Source organism: Arachis ipaensis, chromosome B04, assembly GCF_000816755.2.
Source record: "Arachis ipaensis cultivar K30076 chromosome B04, Araip1.1, whole genome shotgun sequence".
NCBI lineage: Eukaryota > Viridiplantae > Streptophyta > Magnoliopsida > Fabales > Fabaceae > Arachis > Arachis ipaensis.
This window is the reverse complement of record NC_029788.2, coordinates 51,062,448-51,078,895: the sequence shown is the minus strand read 5'-3', so window position 1 is coordinate 51,078,895 and position 16,448 is coordinate 51,062,448. Positions and strand designations below refer to the sequence as shown.

Sequence of the window (16,448 nt, the reverse complement as noted above, 5' to 3'; positions counted from 1 at the left end):
GCCATCTGAGAGCGAGACAAGCTCATTTACTACTGATCCAGATGATTTACGTGCAGGAAACATGGCAGCACCTAGGAGGATTACTCTCCAGGAGGCAGGAGCCCTAGATTTTACACTGCAGCCGTATCAAGTGCATCGCCCAACTGCAGCTGCAGATTTTGAACTAAAAACCGCACTGATCAACATGATGCCCAAGTTTCATGGCTTATCTGCTCAAGAGGCTATCAAGCACCTTAGGGATTTCCAGACAGCCAGTTCTATTGTTAGGCATCATGGTGCAGATGAAACTTCTATCCTGTTAACCGCTTTTCCATTTTCTCTTGAGGGAAAGGCGAGGGAGTGGTACTACTCCCAACCTGAATGAACTGTTACCAACTGGGATACACTTAGAAGAGAATTTTTGGAAAAGTACTTTCCATCTTAAGTTACTGATAGATTGAAGAAGGAGATTTCAATGATTATTCAGGGCGAATCCGAGACTCTCTACGAAGATTGGGAGCGTTTCAACAATCTCCTGGACGCATGTCCCCATCACATAATTGATAAACTAGTATTGATCAGCTACTTCACTCAAGGCATGAACCCCCAGGATAAGACTACACTAGAAGGTGCCAGTAACGGTTCTTTGAAAAAGTACAAAACCATAGATGAAGCATGGCAACTGATCAACGACTTAGCTGAGTCCACTAGGAATCACAGACAAAGGCGCAACCCTAAAGCTGTTGCAGAGGTTTCCTCTAGCAAAGAAACCACATTAAGCTCAACCTTCACCACAACAAAGCCAACAGTTAGTTCCACAAAGAGTTTGTGGGATCTGTGATGATTATAGTCATTACACTGATGAATGCCCACAGCTCTAGGAAGACAACACTGTGGCAGCCACTCACAATTTCTATGACCGCCCGAATCAAGGATACAATCAATCAGGTGGCAACTACAACCAAAGTGGCAAGAATAACCATGGATGGCAAGACAACTCCAACCAAGGTTGGAGAGATAATTCTAACCATGGCTGGAGGGATAACTTTAACAGAGGAGGTAGAGACAACAATGGAAACCAGAGGTGGAATAACAATAACAACAACAAATAGCAGAATCAGAACCAACCTTACAGAGCACCTCACCTAAGACAATCACAAGGACCCCAGCAAACCCAACAACAAATTTCTCAGACTGCTTACTCCAATTCCTCATCAAATGACGAGATGCTTCGTTCTCTTGCACAAGGACAACAAGACATGCATGCTCAGCTGAACTCTAGTCTGAATGGCTTAACTGCCACTTTACAAGCTCTCGTCTCCCGGATGGATTCCTCACTTAATTCCACACATCAACCTTCAAGCTCTAATGGAATTCCTTCTCAACCACTTCCTAATCCCAAAGGTGGCATCAATGCCATCACTTTAAGGTCTGGAACCACACTGTAGGGGAGGAACCATGAGGAGCCAAACCCACCAGAAAATGTGCCAGCAGAGGATGTGGTGGAAGTGGAAGATGATGAAGAGGAAGAGGACGTACAAGACATAGAAGAAGAAGAAGCTCAACCACAGAATGAAGCCCCAAGGGATGCTGAAACTACAAATCGCGCCCCTCCTATTCCCTTTCTACAACTTGCAAGGAAAACTAGAAAGCAGATGGAACTTGACCCCAAAATGGTAGAAATATTCAAAAAGGTCGAGGTAACTGTTTTCCTTTTTGATGTTATTCAACAGGTACCTAAATACGCAAAGTTTGTAAAGGATTTGTGCATACATAAAGACAAAATTAATAAATTAGAAACTATTCCTTTAGGTAGTTCTATATATGCTTTAATGGGGGTAAACCTGAAAAATGTAGTGATCCAGGTCCATGTATGGTTAGCCGTACCATTGGAGGTGTGATATTTTCTGACTGTATGTGTGATTTAGGAGCACGTGTTAGTATAATGCCTTTGTCTATATATGATGCTTTGAGGCTTCCTCCCTTAAAAAGTTCGGCAGCTCGTTTTGTGTTAGCAGATAAAAGCATTATCACTGTAGTTGGAATTGCTGAAGATGTGCTAGTGAGCATTAAGGGGCTTACATTTCCCATTGATTTCTACATCTTGGAAATGCCCCCTAATGACTCAGGAAGACCGTCATCAATCCTGCTTGGAAGACCTTTCCTGAAGACTTCAAAGATCAAGCTGGATGCATTCTCAGGAACCTACTCCTTTGAGATAGATGGCAGAACAGTGAGTTTCAGTTTAAATGAAGCTATGAAGCATCCTCCGAAAGATCATTCTATCTTCCAATGCGACATTATTGATGAAACTGTAGCTGAAGTTCACCAGGAAGAATTAGAAGAGAAGTATATGGAGCAAGGTCCAAGTGTGGGGACACTTTCTGCGAGCAATGAGAAAACCCTACCATTATCACCAGCCCTGGATGATCCAGAGCCTAGCTATGAGCAGAAATTAGAATTAAAGCCCCTTCCTCCATACCTTAAGTATGCTTACCTTGAGGACAAGCAGAAGTTTCCAGTCATCATTGCAAGGGAACTCACTTCTCCACAAGAAGAACAACTACTCAGTGTGCTGAGAAAACATAAGAAAGCAATTGGATGGAGCTTGGCGGATATAGTAGGCATTAGCCCCCAAGTTTGTGAACACAGAATATTCTTAGAAGAGGGAGCAAAGCCCGTCCGTCAGCCTCAAAGAAGATTGAATCCCACCATCTTAGAAGTTGTCAAGAAGGAAGTGACCAGGCTACTTGAAGCAGATCTCATTTACCCGATTTCAGATAGTAAATGGGTCAGTCCAGTACAAGTGGTGCCCAAGAATTCTGGAGTCACAACAATAAGAAATCAGCACGGAGAGCTCTTGACAACTAGAGTGCAGAATTCATGGAGAGTTTGTATTGACTATAGGTGTCTCAACCAAGCCACTCGCAAGGATCATTACCCCTTGCCATTCATTGATCAGATGCTTGATCGCCTGTCAGGTAAATCTCATTATTGTTTTTTAGATGGTTATACAGGATATTTTCAAATTCATATAGCTCCTAAAGATTAGGAGAAGACCACTTTCACATGTCCCTTTGGAACTTATGCTTATAAGAGGATGCCCTCTGGCTTGTGCAATTCACCAGCTACCTTCCAAAGATGCATGATGAGTCTTTTCTCTGATCTTATTGAGAACGGTATGGAGATTTTTATAGATGATTTCAGCATATATGGTGATTCATTTAGCCTTTGCTTGGATAGTTTATCTAGAGTGTTAGACAGATGTGTTAATACAAACCTTGCATTAAATTTTGAAAAATGTCACTTTATGGTACAAGGAATTGTACTAGAACATGTTGTGTCCAATACTAGCATTTTTGTAGATCCAGCAAAGGTGGATGTTATTTCTAGTTTACCTTACCCCTCCTCCGTGAGGGAAGTCCGTTCGTTCCTTGGCCACGTAGGTTTTTACAGGAGATTCATTAAGGACTTCAGTAAGGTAGCATTACCTCTATCCAGATTGCTGCAGAAAGAAATTGAGTTCGAGTTTAGTGAAAGTTGTATGCAAGTGTTTGATAAGCTGAAGACCACCCTGACTCAAGCTCCAATTGTGAGAGATCCAGACTGGAGCCAGCCATTTGAAATCATGTGTGATGCTTCCAACCATGCAGTAGGAGCAGCACTGGCTCAGCGTGAAGGTAACGACCCTTCTGTAATTGCTTATGCATCTAAGACTTTAGATGCTGCTCAGTCTAATTACACTACTACTAAAAAAGAGCTTCTTGCTATTGTTTTTGCTCCGAATAAATTCCGAGCCTATTTACATGGTACTAAGGTGGTAGTGTACTCAGACCATGCAGCTCTAAAATATTTATTAGCTAAAAAGGAGTCCAAACCAAAGCTAATACGTTGGATACTGCTGCTGCAAGAATTTGATTTAGAAATTAAGGATAGGAGTGGTAACCAGAATTTAGTGGCAGATCACTTAAGTCGCCTTGAGCACATTAAGGGTGACTCCACTCCTATAAATGATAATTTTCCATTTGATAACTTACAAGCAGTATCTGAAGTAGTTCCTTGGTATGCATCTGTAGCTAATTATCTAGTTAGCCACACTTTTCCTCCAAATTTTACTAAGCACCAGAGAGACAAGCTGAAAAGCGAGTCCAAATACTATATATGGGACGATCCATATTTATGGAGGTGTGGTGCTGACCAGGTAATTAGACGGTGTGTGCCTCAATCAGAATTTCGGTCTATTTTAGAGGCTTGTCACTCATCTGAGAGTGGAGGACATTTTGGCCCTCAAAGAACAGCTAGAAATTTTCTAGACTGTGGATTCTGGTGGCCTACTCTTTTTAAAGATGCTGCTAAATTTTGTAAATCCTGTTCCCCATGCCAAAAGTTTGGTAATATATCCAAAAGGGATGAGATGCCTCAACAGTTTATACTTTTCTGTGAAATCTTTGATGTTTGGGGCATTGACTTCATGGGTCCATTTCCAAATTCTAATGGTTACTCTTATATACTGTTAGCTATAGATTATGTTTCCAAATGGGTGGAAGCAATTCCTACCCGCATTGATGATGCTAACACTGTTGTTTCCTTCGTTAGAAACCATATTATCTGTCGCTTTGGATCACCACGAGCAATCGTGAGCGATCAAGGCACCCATTTTTGTAACAGGAGACTAACAGGATTACTAAAGAAGCATGGGATACTTCACAAAGTAGCAACAGCTTATCATCCCCAGACCAATGAGCAAGCAGAAGTCTCTAATAGAGAGGTTAAACGTATTCTGGAAAAGATCGTAAAACCTCACAGGAAGGACTGGAGTGCTAGGCTACAAGATGCACTCTGGGCATATAGAACAGCATATAAGACACCCATTGGGATGAGCCCCTTCTGCTTGGTATACGGAAAGGCTTGCCACCTCCCCGTAGAGGTAGAACACAAGGCCTTCTGGGCTGTGAAGGAGTGCAACATGAATCCTACAAAAGCTGGTGCTGAAAGAAAGCTGCAACTAGCAGAACTAGAGACTCTTCGCCTAGAAGCATATGACAACTCTAGGCGTTACAAGGAGAAAATGAAGGCTGTCCATGACAAGCATGTTAAAAGGAAAGAATTCAGACCAGGGGAGTTAGTTCTACTATATAACTCTAGACTGTAAACTGAGATCAAGATGGGAAGGCCCATACAGAGTAGAGAAGGTAGAGCCATACAGAGTTTACCACCTGCGTCATCCCATTAACTCCAAATTTCTAAAGGTCAATGGACATCGCCTAAAGCTTTATCATGGTGAGAAGATGAAGAATCAAAAGGAACTAGAGATTTTCCTCTTGGAAGATCCACCAAGAGAAGCTAAAAGAGCCTAAAGAGCGTCCAACATCAGGACGTAAAAGCAAAGTGCTAGGTGGGAGACAACCCACCATGGTATGATCTTTCCTTTTCTTCAATTTTGATTTTATTTCATTTTGTTTATTTTTTAATTTTATTTTATTCTATTTTCATTGAACCTGGAATTATTCATAGCATCCACACTATCATTGCATTTTGCATCCTGCAGAAAAAAAACACGCACGTGACGCGTCAACGTCACAGGTGCGTTGGGAAGAAAATAAAATTGAACAGAAAGTCACGCAAAAGCGTGGCTAGAGGCGCGCCAATAACACAAATTAGACCACGCGACCGTGTCGCTGACGCGTTCGCGTCGTTTGCGAAATAGGCTCACCACGTGTCCGCGTCAACCACGCGAACGCGTGGCTCTATGAAATCGACATAATTGGGTGTAAGGGAGTAAGTTGGGCTGGAATGGGGCTGGACCCATGCTGGACGCACAAGCCCACTCACACGAACGCATGGCCCACGTGTCCGATACATCTAGTTTTAGTAGTTATACACCTGAGATATTTTAATATTATTTTAATCCACCTCCAAGCCAACCAATCACAACCCACCCTACACCCCCAAAACCCCCAAGGCTGGCTCATTTTCACTTTGTGGCCGAAAATAGGTAGAGAGAAAAAGAGAGAAAAGTTCTTAGTTCCAAATCTTTAAATCTTGATTTCTGCTGAACTAAAACTCAAATCAAAACTCCGATTTCACCAAAATGATCCTCTCTTCTTCCTCTACATAACAATGTGACTTATCAAGGCTGGAAATAAGGTAAGATGGCTGTTTCCCTCCCTCTTCAATTCGGTTTTCAAGGAAAACCGTGCAAAATATGTGTTTTCTTGATGTTCTTCCTTAGGAATCATGCTTAACTTAACTTGAGGGCCAAGAAACATTAATTTTCAGCAAGTCTAAGGTGAGATATCTCTTCTTGACGTGCTGAGGGAGATTTGGTCAGTTGAGAGTTTGTGGATTTAAAGTTGTTCTTGATGCATTTTAGGAGGAAAAAGTGCTTAAGGACCACCTGAAAGTCTAACCGAATTTGGAGCAGCAAATCAAGGTAGGGATTGACGAATTTAATCTTGATTGATTGTGTTTGAGTTGTGTGATTATGATATGGTTTGGTTATGCTTGAAATTGATTGTTTATAAGAGTAATTCTTGTTGAAATTTTGGTGAAAATTTGATGAAATTTGATGATATTCAACTTTGAATTTGTGTTCTCCATGGCTGCTGGAAAAATGAACCCTAGACCTTAAATTGGGGTTTAACTTGTGTTAAAATAATGTAGAAAAGATGGGGTTTTAGTGGCTGCAATTTTATTTTGAATTTCGGTAAAAATCGGTTGCTGAAAAGATTGAAAAACGGGTAAAAACAAAGAAAGAATCTGAAAAATTTGTGAAGAACATGAAGAACACTTTGAGTGTGGTGAAGAACAATGAAGAACACCTTTTAGATCTTGAAAAGGGCAAGGAAGTAAATATTTTGGTGTTTGAGGGGTTATTTTGTAATTTCTAGAAGTTAGGGTGGTAAAAGTAGAAATATTAAAAGTTACGGGTGGTAAAAAGTGAATTTTAAAGGTTAAAAGTTAAAAAGGGGTAATTTTCGAAAATTTAATGATAAAATAATAAATAATAATATTTAATTAAAAATAATATTTTCATAAAAATAATAAAATAATGCGGAAGAGGCAATTTTCTGTAAAAGCTTTAGAAAGATAACTTTAAGCACAGAATCTCATAATTACGTTCATAAAATACTTAGGGAGTGGTAAAAACATATTAGTGAGGCAAATATAAATAAAAGATAAAATGTTGAAGAAAAGATAAAAATCGAAGAAAAAGTCTGTAAGGTTTTAATGACAGAAAAACAGACAGAGACTAGTGAACGAACTAGGACAACATAGTTGGTCCTGGAATTGCGAATAAGGTTAGGTATTATATGAAAAGTTAAACTGTTTCAGTATAGACTTAATGAACCTATACTTGGGACAGACTAACTATTCATACCGAAATTTACATAAGCCTTAAATACATACGTTAAACAGAGAAATCAGAACAGAGTAAAGAAACACAGAGAACAGAGTAACCAGAGCAAAATAAAGGGATACAGAGAAAAGAGTAACCAGAGCAAAGTAAAAAGACAAAGAGAAAAGAGTAATCTGATAAAGAGAAATGGTTTGAGTTAAGATGTTGTAAAAGTAAAAGCTGTAAACTTTGTATAGTATGATTGAACAGAGAAAGAAAGAAGTACTGCATAAGAATGTGAAAGTGATGATGAATAATGGGAATGATATTGAATGATGATAATGAGAAAAGAGTAATATAACAAAGAGAATAGAGGAGAAGAGTATAAAAATAAAGAGTTAAGCCTTGTGGCATGATATTCTATTATATGTTCATCTGATGCTTTCTATTGGCCCTAGAGGTCTTGTAGGCCCAAGTTCACCTACAGTAAGTTGTTATTCCTCTAGGCTGAAGTTCACCTGCAGTGAATATCAATTGTGTATCTCAGGGTGTTGCTCCTGTAGGCCGAAGTTCACCTACAGAGAGTTGTGATACCTGTAAGCCGAAGTTCACTTACAGGGGTGCTATTTCTATAGGCCGAAGTTCACCTACAGAAAGTTGTTGTGATTAAACCATTTCTGTAAGCCGAAGTTCACTTACAGAGGTGTTATTTCTGTAGGCCGAAGTTCACCTACAGAAAGTTGTTGTGTTATGTTTAGACTATTCCTGTAAGCCGAAGTTCACTTACGAGAGTGCTATTTCTGTAGGCCGAAGTTCACCTACAGAAAATAAGCCATATCTAGGACTAGTTCCTAGGCAATGTCGGGCTGCATGGTGTAAACCGACACGTGAGCTCATGGCCTGCATAGGACAGACATGCATCATACTTGGTTGCGCATTTCCTCTGTTATGATTGTTGTTTGAATGTAAGCTTTCTTTGTTTTCATTCTATTCTCTGTGTCTGTGTTTTGTTTCTTTGTATTCTTTTGTTTGTGTTTTGCTTTCTTAGTTTCTTTATTTATCTGTATCTTCTGTTTACTATTTCTCTGTATTCTGCTATATGTCTGCTAAGCGACACGAAATTAATGAACTTAACTAATAACCCCGACCCTACTAAGAACTCCCCAGTTCTTACCCCTTCTCTCTCTCTTCCCCCTTCAGATGGAAGCATGAGCACCCTTCCGTAGTTTACTAATGACAGTTCTGCAAAAAGAATTCCACTCTAGGTAGTCTTCTGAGTCTAGAGTGAACTTCGTTACCTGTTTATATGTATATATTGTGAGGCCAGCCAACGTCTGCACCCTGCTTATCTACAAACTTTAGCCTAAGTCCTCCGTACGATGTTGCCGTTATGTGGCCACTCGATGAAGTACTTGAGAGACGCTCTTTGATAACATATGATCGTGCAGAGGAGTAGTAGACGACCTTCCACCTTTTGATGACGTTCCACCTGACTTGAGTTTTGAAGACCTACAACGTACTTTCCCTCGCATTAGTAGTTTAGAGGGACTAGGTGAGTATAGAGTCTAGGCTAGCCTGGGTGTCAGCTTAGGGACTTCTTGAACAGGTCAGGATCTGGGATGTTGTATGTATATATATGTATATAGTTATTATCTAGTTATATCTAGGGGTGTCCTAACTAAAGATCTTTACTCTAATAAAGGCGGGATAACCGAATGATATCAACTGCTTGTGATATATATATGTATGGTTGTTTATAACTGTTTTATCTGTTATCAGTTGTGAATTGCTTATGAATGATTTCGTCTATTAATCCAAATATTTTCAAAAAAAAAGTACCTCGTAAAATAACTACGCTTTTAACAACGAATCAGGCTCATATAATAAATAATAGATAATAAATAGGTAGACAAGTTGGTAGCGCTCAGTTTCTAGTATGATCATGACGTACCAGAAATTGGGTCGTTACAATTTGGTATCAGAGCAGTTCATTCCCAGTAGAGCCTGGGGAGTGGACTGACTATGCTTCATTGCATACTCTGTTATGTGTCTCATGCTTATAGGATATCTATGTGATATGTGTTGCATGATTGTCTCTGTGTTTTCATTCGGGGAATGTTCACACTTGACGTAAAATGTTAAGACTGATCACCTTAATAACGATTGTTTGGTATGAACAGGACTACAATGAGACCACGGAGACGGAGTGCGTGGGAAGGAACCCCTAGTAATAACCGAGAGAGAGAACAGGAAACGTTTATGACTACCATGAACGCTGTAGCTGAGGCAGTGCGTGAGGCTACAGTAGCAGCGGCTAGGGTTATTGAACGTCTTGGGGTGAGAAACGGGAATGAGAATGAACATGGAGAAGATAGTGGGAATGATGAGAATAATTTGGGGCATCTTGAAAGACCTATGACCCTTGTGACTTTTCTGAAGGTTAAACCGCCTAAGTTTAAAGGTACACTCGTTGCGACTGATGCTGACAACTGGTTTCAAGCTATTGAATGATCACTGCGAGCGCAGCATGTTTCGGAAGGCCAACACGTGGAGTTTGCTACTTATATGCTGGAAGGAGAAGCTGAGCATTGGTGGCAGGGGATACAGTGACTGTTGCAACAAGATGAAGGCGATATTCCTTGGAATACTTTTAAGGATGAATTTTATAAGAAGTATTTTCCGAGGGCATCTCATGACGCTAAGGAGATGGAACTTATGCAGCTGAAACAGGGTAACACAACTGTTGCAGAATATGCCCGTAAGTTTGATGACTTGTGCCGTTTCTCCAAGATCTGCCAAGGGAATCCTGCTGACTTTGAAGAATGGAAGTGTTTGGAGTTCGAAGGGGGCCTTCGTGAGGATCTGATGAGTTCAGTAGTTCCATTAGAGATAAGAAATTTTGCTGAACTGGTGAATAAAAGTAAACTAGTGGAAGAATGTTCGAAAAAGGTGGCGATAGCTCGAGTAGATCGTAAGGAAACCTCAGGAAGAGACTTTATTCAAGATCTAGCCCCTCAAGGTCGTAACTTTAAGTTCAGTGGTCAGTTCCATCGCCAAATAGGAATCAACGAAATGGTAACTTTCTCGCTCGTAATAATGGCAAATACGATAACAATAATCTGGGAGAAGAAGAAGGAGGTCAACCTCAGAAAATTCAGGATATTCAGTATGCTCATGGTGTGGGAAAGATCATGGTAACATACCATGTCAGTATGGGACAAACCATTGTTATGCTTGCGGAGAACCTAGACACATAGCTAGGATTTGCCCAAGGAGGTTTGTTCGAGATCCAGCAAGGCCAAAACATCAAGGAAGGGTTTTTACCGTAACTGCTGGCAACACAAATGCATATAATTCTTCCACTCGAGGTGAGTACCACACAATGGTTTTTCTAGATAATACTATAACTTCTTATGCGCATGTTAAATTTTGAGGGCAAAATTTTCTTTTAGGAGGGTAGAATGTAACAACCCCGATTTTCGAGTAAGCGAGATTTTTTCTGAAAGTACGAATTTCTCCAGAAGATCAGTAAGGGAAAAACCTCTGATATATCATCAAGTATCTCAATCCTCATTGTCATTATGTCATCTTTAAGTTAGAACCTTTTCCGAGACAAGCTCGATAACGCGGTCGCGAAGAACCTAGTTTTTGAACCGTATCGGTTAGGAGTTTTGATTCGGTTTTTCGTAAATAGTCTCAGTTTGACAAACCGGACTCGATTCATGAGAAAAGAGAGATAATATGATAATACCATCATTATATGAGTATTAGAAGCCTCTTGAATGATATTATAAAGTTACCTGATCAGTTTTAGTTAAAAACAGAAAACCAGTTTAACCGGGTTCACAATTTACTGGTGCAGCTTAGCACCAGCACTCTCTGATGACTTTAGCAATGCTAAGGCCTCATTATTCATGTTTTATTCTCATAATAAATATGTTACTAGTGTCATTTATGCTAGTAGCTCAGAAAATAATTTTTAGAGATGTTTTTGCAAGTGTTCCGATATATCTAGTTTTAGTAGTTATAAACCTGAGATATTTTAATATTATTTTAATCCACCTCCAAGCCAACCAATCACAACTCACCCTACACCCCCAAAACCCCCAAGGCTGGCTCATTTTCACTTTGTGGCCGAAAATAGGTAGAGAGAAAAAGAGAGAAAAGTTCTTAGTTCCAAATCTTCAAATCTTGATTTCTGTTGAACTAAAACTCAAATCAAAACTCCGATTTCACCAAAATGATCCTCTCTTCTTCCTCTACATAACCATGTGACTTATCAAGGCTGGAAATAAGGTGAGATGGCTGTCTCCCTCCCTCTTCAATCCGGTTTTCAAGGTAAACCATGCAAAACATGTGTTTTCTTGATGTTCTTCCTTAGGAATCATGCTTAACTAAACTTGAGGGCCAAGAAACATTAATTTTCAGCAAGTATAAGGTGAGATATCTCTTCCTAACGTGCTGAGGGAGATTTGGTCAGTTGAGAGTTTGTGGATTTAAAGTTGTTCTTGATGTGTTTTAGGAGCAAAAAGTGCTTAAGGACCACCTGAAAGTCTAACCGAATTTGGAGCAGCAAATCAAGGTAGGGATTGACGAATTTAATCTTGATTGATTGTGTTTGAGTTGTGTGATTATGATATGATTTGGTTATGCTTGAAATTGATTGTTTATATGAGTAATTCTTGTTGAAATTTTGGTGAAAATTTGATGAAATTTGATGATATTCAACTTTGAATTTGTGTTCTTCATGGCTGCTGGAAAAACGAACCCTAGACCTTAAATTGGGGTTCAATTTGTGTTAAAATCATGTAGAAAAGATGGGGTTTTAGTGGCTGCAATTTTATTTTAAATTTTGGTAAAAATCGGTTGCTGAAAAGATTGAAAAACGGGTAAAAACAAAGAAAGAATCTGAAGAATTTGTGAAGAACATGAAGAACACTTTGAGTGTGGTGAAGAACAATGAAGAACACCTTTTAGATCTTGAAAAGGGCAAGGAAGTAAATATTTTGGTGTTTGAGTGGTTATTTTGTAATTTCTGGAAGTTAGGGTGGTAAAAGTAGAAATATTAAAAGTTACGGGTGGTAAAAAGTGAATTTTAAAGGTTAAAAGTTAAAAAAGGGGTAATTTTCGAAAATTTAATGATAAAATAATAAATAATAATAAAATATTAAATAATAATATTTAATTAAAAATAATATTTTAATAAAAATAATAAAATAATGCGAAAAAGGCAGTTTTCTGTAAAAGCTTTAGAAAGATAACTTTAAGCACAGAATCTCATAATTACTTTCATAAAACACTTAGGGAGTGGTAAAAACATATTAGTGAGGCAAAGATAAATAAAAGATAAAAAGTTGAAGAAAAGATAAAAATCGAAGAAAAAGTCTGTAAAGTTTTAATGACAGAAAAACAGACAGAGACTAGTGAGCGAACTAGGGCAACATAGTTAGTCCTGGAATTGCGAATAAGGTTAGGTATTATATGAAAAGTTAAACTGTTTCAGTATAGACTTAATGAACCTATACTTGGGTCAGGATAACTATTCATACCGAAATTTACATAAGCTTTAAATACATACGTTAAACAGAGAAATCAGAGCAGAGTAGAGAAACACAGAGAACAGAGTAACCAGAGAGAAGTAAAGAGATACAGAGAACAGAGTAACCAGAGTAGAATAAAGGGATACAGAGAAAAGAGTAATCTGATAAAGAGAAATGGTTTGAGTTGAGATGTTGTAAAAGTAAAAGCATTAAATTTGTATAGTATAATTGAACAGAGAAAGAAAGAAGTATTGTATAAGAATGTGAAAGTGATGATGAATAACGAGAATGATAATGAATGATGATAATGAGAAAAGAGTAATATAACAAAAAGAATAGAGGAGAAGAGTATAAGAATAAAGAGTTAAGCCTTGTGGCATGATGTTCTGTTGTATGTTCATCTGCTGCTTTTCCATTGGCCCTAGAGGTCCTGTAGGCCCAAGTTCACCTACAGTGAGTTGTTATTCCTGTAGGCCGAAGTTCACCTGCAGTGAATATCAATTGTGTATCTCAGGGTGTTGCTCCTGTAGGCCGAAGTTCACCTACAGAGAGTTGTGATACCTGTAAGCCGAAGTTCACTTACAGGGGCGCCATTTCTGTAAGCTGAAGTTCACTTACAGAGGTGCCATTTCTGTAGGCCGAAGTTCACCTACAGAAAGTTGTTCTGTTGTGTTTATATTATTCCTGTAAGCCGAAGTTCACTTACAAGGGCACTATTTCTGTAAGCCAAAGTTCACTTACAGAGGTGTTATTTCTGTAGGCCGAAGTTCACCTACAGAAAGTTGCTGTGTTGTGTTTAGACTATCCCTGTAAGCCGAAGTTCACTTACGGGAGTGCTATTTCTGTAGGCCCAAGAGATGTGTTTATTCATTTGTTGCGCTAAGGCAACGCCGGATATACTTGTATGATGATCTACTGTGTGAAGGCAGTCAGATAGATAGTGGTGCGACCACTGAGAACGCTTTCCTACGGTACAGATCCATATTTTATTTCTGTAAGGCAGAGGGGTTATTTCCTGCTACAGAAGTACCGTGACCACCTGTTCCATTTCTGTAGTGGCAGAGGGGTTATTTCCTGTATACAGAAGGTGTGTCGGCATACATCCCTGCAGTGGCAGATGTGTTACTTCCTGCGTGCAGTGGACCCTGTGGTGGCAGAGGGGTTATTTCCTATACACAGGGGTATAGCCAATAGGAAAGCCTTATCCAGACAGAGGTTGCTGGATAACGTCGGGAGCGGGTTAGTAACCGACAGATGAGCTCATTACCTGCACTAGGGCTAGACATGCATCATTATTGTCTGCACATCATTCTCTGTTGCATTCCTTTCTGAGTGTGGTCTATTTCTTTATGTTTGTCTGCTTGCATGCTATTTCTGTGTTTTATTTTCTTGTATTCTTTTGTTTGTGTTCTGCTTTCTGTTGTCTCTACTTTCTCTTTCTACCTTTATTTTCTATTTACTGCTTCGCTATATTATGTTATTTGTCTGCTAATCGACCCCAAATTAATGAACTTAACTAATAACCCCGACCCTACTAAGAACTCCCCAGTTCTTATCCCTTCTCTCTCTCTTCCCCCTTCAGATGGAAGTAAGAGTTTCTTTCCGTAGTTCGCTGACGATTGAACGCAAAAAGGGATTCCGCTCTAGGCAGTCTTCTGAGTCTAGGGTGAATATCGTTCTCTGACTATATGTAAATACTGTGAGACCAGCCAACATCTGCACCCAACTTATCTACAAACTTTAACCTAAGTCCTCCGTACGATGTTGCTGTTATGTGGTCACTCGATGAAGTACTTGAGAGATGCGTACCATTCACTATTAGGAACAGAACTTTTATACATGATCTAATCTGTTTGCCTCTATGTGGTTTAGAAGTTATTCTAGGGTTAGATTGGTTATCTAAGTATCATGTTTTCCTTGATTGCTATGAAAGAACTGCTGTTATTTCGTCTGATAGTTTAGATATTAAACCATTTCTATCTCATACTTTATATCTGATTTCTGTAAGAGTTACATTAGACGGGAGTGATTGTGAGGGGTACGTTCTTTTAGCGGCTAGCTCGAATGATAGTGAACTAAGCTTAGAACGAATCCGAGTGGTGAAGGAATTTCCTGATGTTTTCCCGGACGACATACCTGAGTTTCCTCCTCAGCGAGAGATAGAATTCAGCATTGAACTTGTACCTGGAACCGGACCAATTTCCATAGCACCGTACCGGATGTCACCATTGAAACTTGCAGAGTTGAAGAAGCAGTTGGATGAGCTACTTGGAAAGAAATTTATTCGTCCCAGTGCATCACCTTGGGGAGCTCCAGTATTGCTAGTAAAGAAGAAGGATGGTGGAATGCGACTTTGCGTGGATTACCGGCAGTTAAATAAAGTCACTATCAAGAACAAGTATCCACTTCCACGAATAGATGATCTAATGGATCAGTTAAAAGGTGCAACTGTGTTTTCGAAGATTGATTTGCGATCGGGCTATCACCAGATTCGAGTGAAAGAGTCAGATATACCGAAGACTGCATTTAGAACTCGATATGGTCACTATGAGTATACGGTTATGTCGTTTGGACTAACTAATGCTCCTGCGATTTTTATGGATTACATGAATCGTATTTTTCGTCCGTACCTTGATTAGTTCGTAGTAGTCTTCATAGACGATATTCTCATCTATTCGAAGACAGAAAGAGAGCATGAAGAGCATCTAAGGACTGTATTGCAGATACTAAGGACTCGGAAGTTATATGCTAAACTATCAAAGTGCGAGTTCTGGACAGAGAAGGTGGCATTTTTGGGACACGTTATATCACAGAGAGGAATTGTAGTGGATCCTTCAAAAATTGAAGCAGTAGTGCAGTGGGAACCACCTACGACCATTACAGAAGTTCGGAGTTTTCTCGGACTTGCTGGATATTACCGGAGGTTTATTAAAGGGTTTTCACAGATAGCCTTACCTCTGACTTACCTTACACGAAAGGAAGTTCCGTTCGTTTGGACGGCTGAGTGTAATAGAAGTTTCAAGATGCTTAAGGAGAAGTTAACAACTGCACCTGTATTAGTACTACCCGACCCACAGAAACCTTTTGAAGTATACTGTGACGCTTCTCATAAAGGACTTGGATGTGTGCTGATGCAAGACAAAAATGTGGTGGCTTATGCTTCCCGGCAGTTGAGACCTCATGAACGAAATTATCCGACGCATGACTTGGAGTTGGCTGCAGTAGTGTTTGCTCTGAAGATCTGGAGACACTATTTGTATGGCGCCCAGCTAGAAGTTTTCTCTGACCACAAAAGTTTAAAGTATATCTTTGACCAGAAGGATCTAAATATGCGACAGCGAAGGTGGATGGAGTTCCTGAAGGACTATGATTTTAAGTTAAGCTATCACCCAGGAAAAACGAACGTGGTGGCAGACGCTTTGAGCAGGAAGAATTTGAATATCTCTTGGATAATGATAAAGGAAGAAAAGTTACTCGCAGAATTTGAGGACCTTAAGTTGGCTATGACTGAGACGTCAAGTGGAGTCCGTTTGGCCCAATTACATATAACACCAGATTTTAAGATTAGGATTCAGCAAGCACAAGCACAG

At 39.5% G+C, this 16,448-nt stretch overlaps 1 long non-coding RNA gene across 1 annotated transcript in view; it reads left to right on the top strand.

The window, feature by feature from the left end:
• The window catches only part of LOC110270636, a 21,324-nt gene continuing 16,455 nt past the window's right edge, over positions 11,580-16,448 (top strand). Inside the window, exon 1 of the long non-coding RNA XR_002360275.1 lies at positions 11,580-11,614. This is a non-coding gene — a long non-coding RNA (uncharacterized LOC110270636). The remainder of the gene's footprint in view (positions 11,615-16,448) is intronic.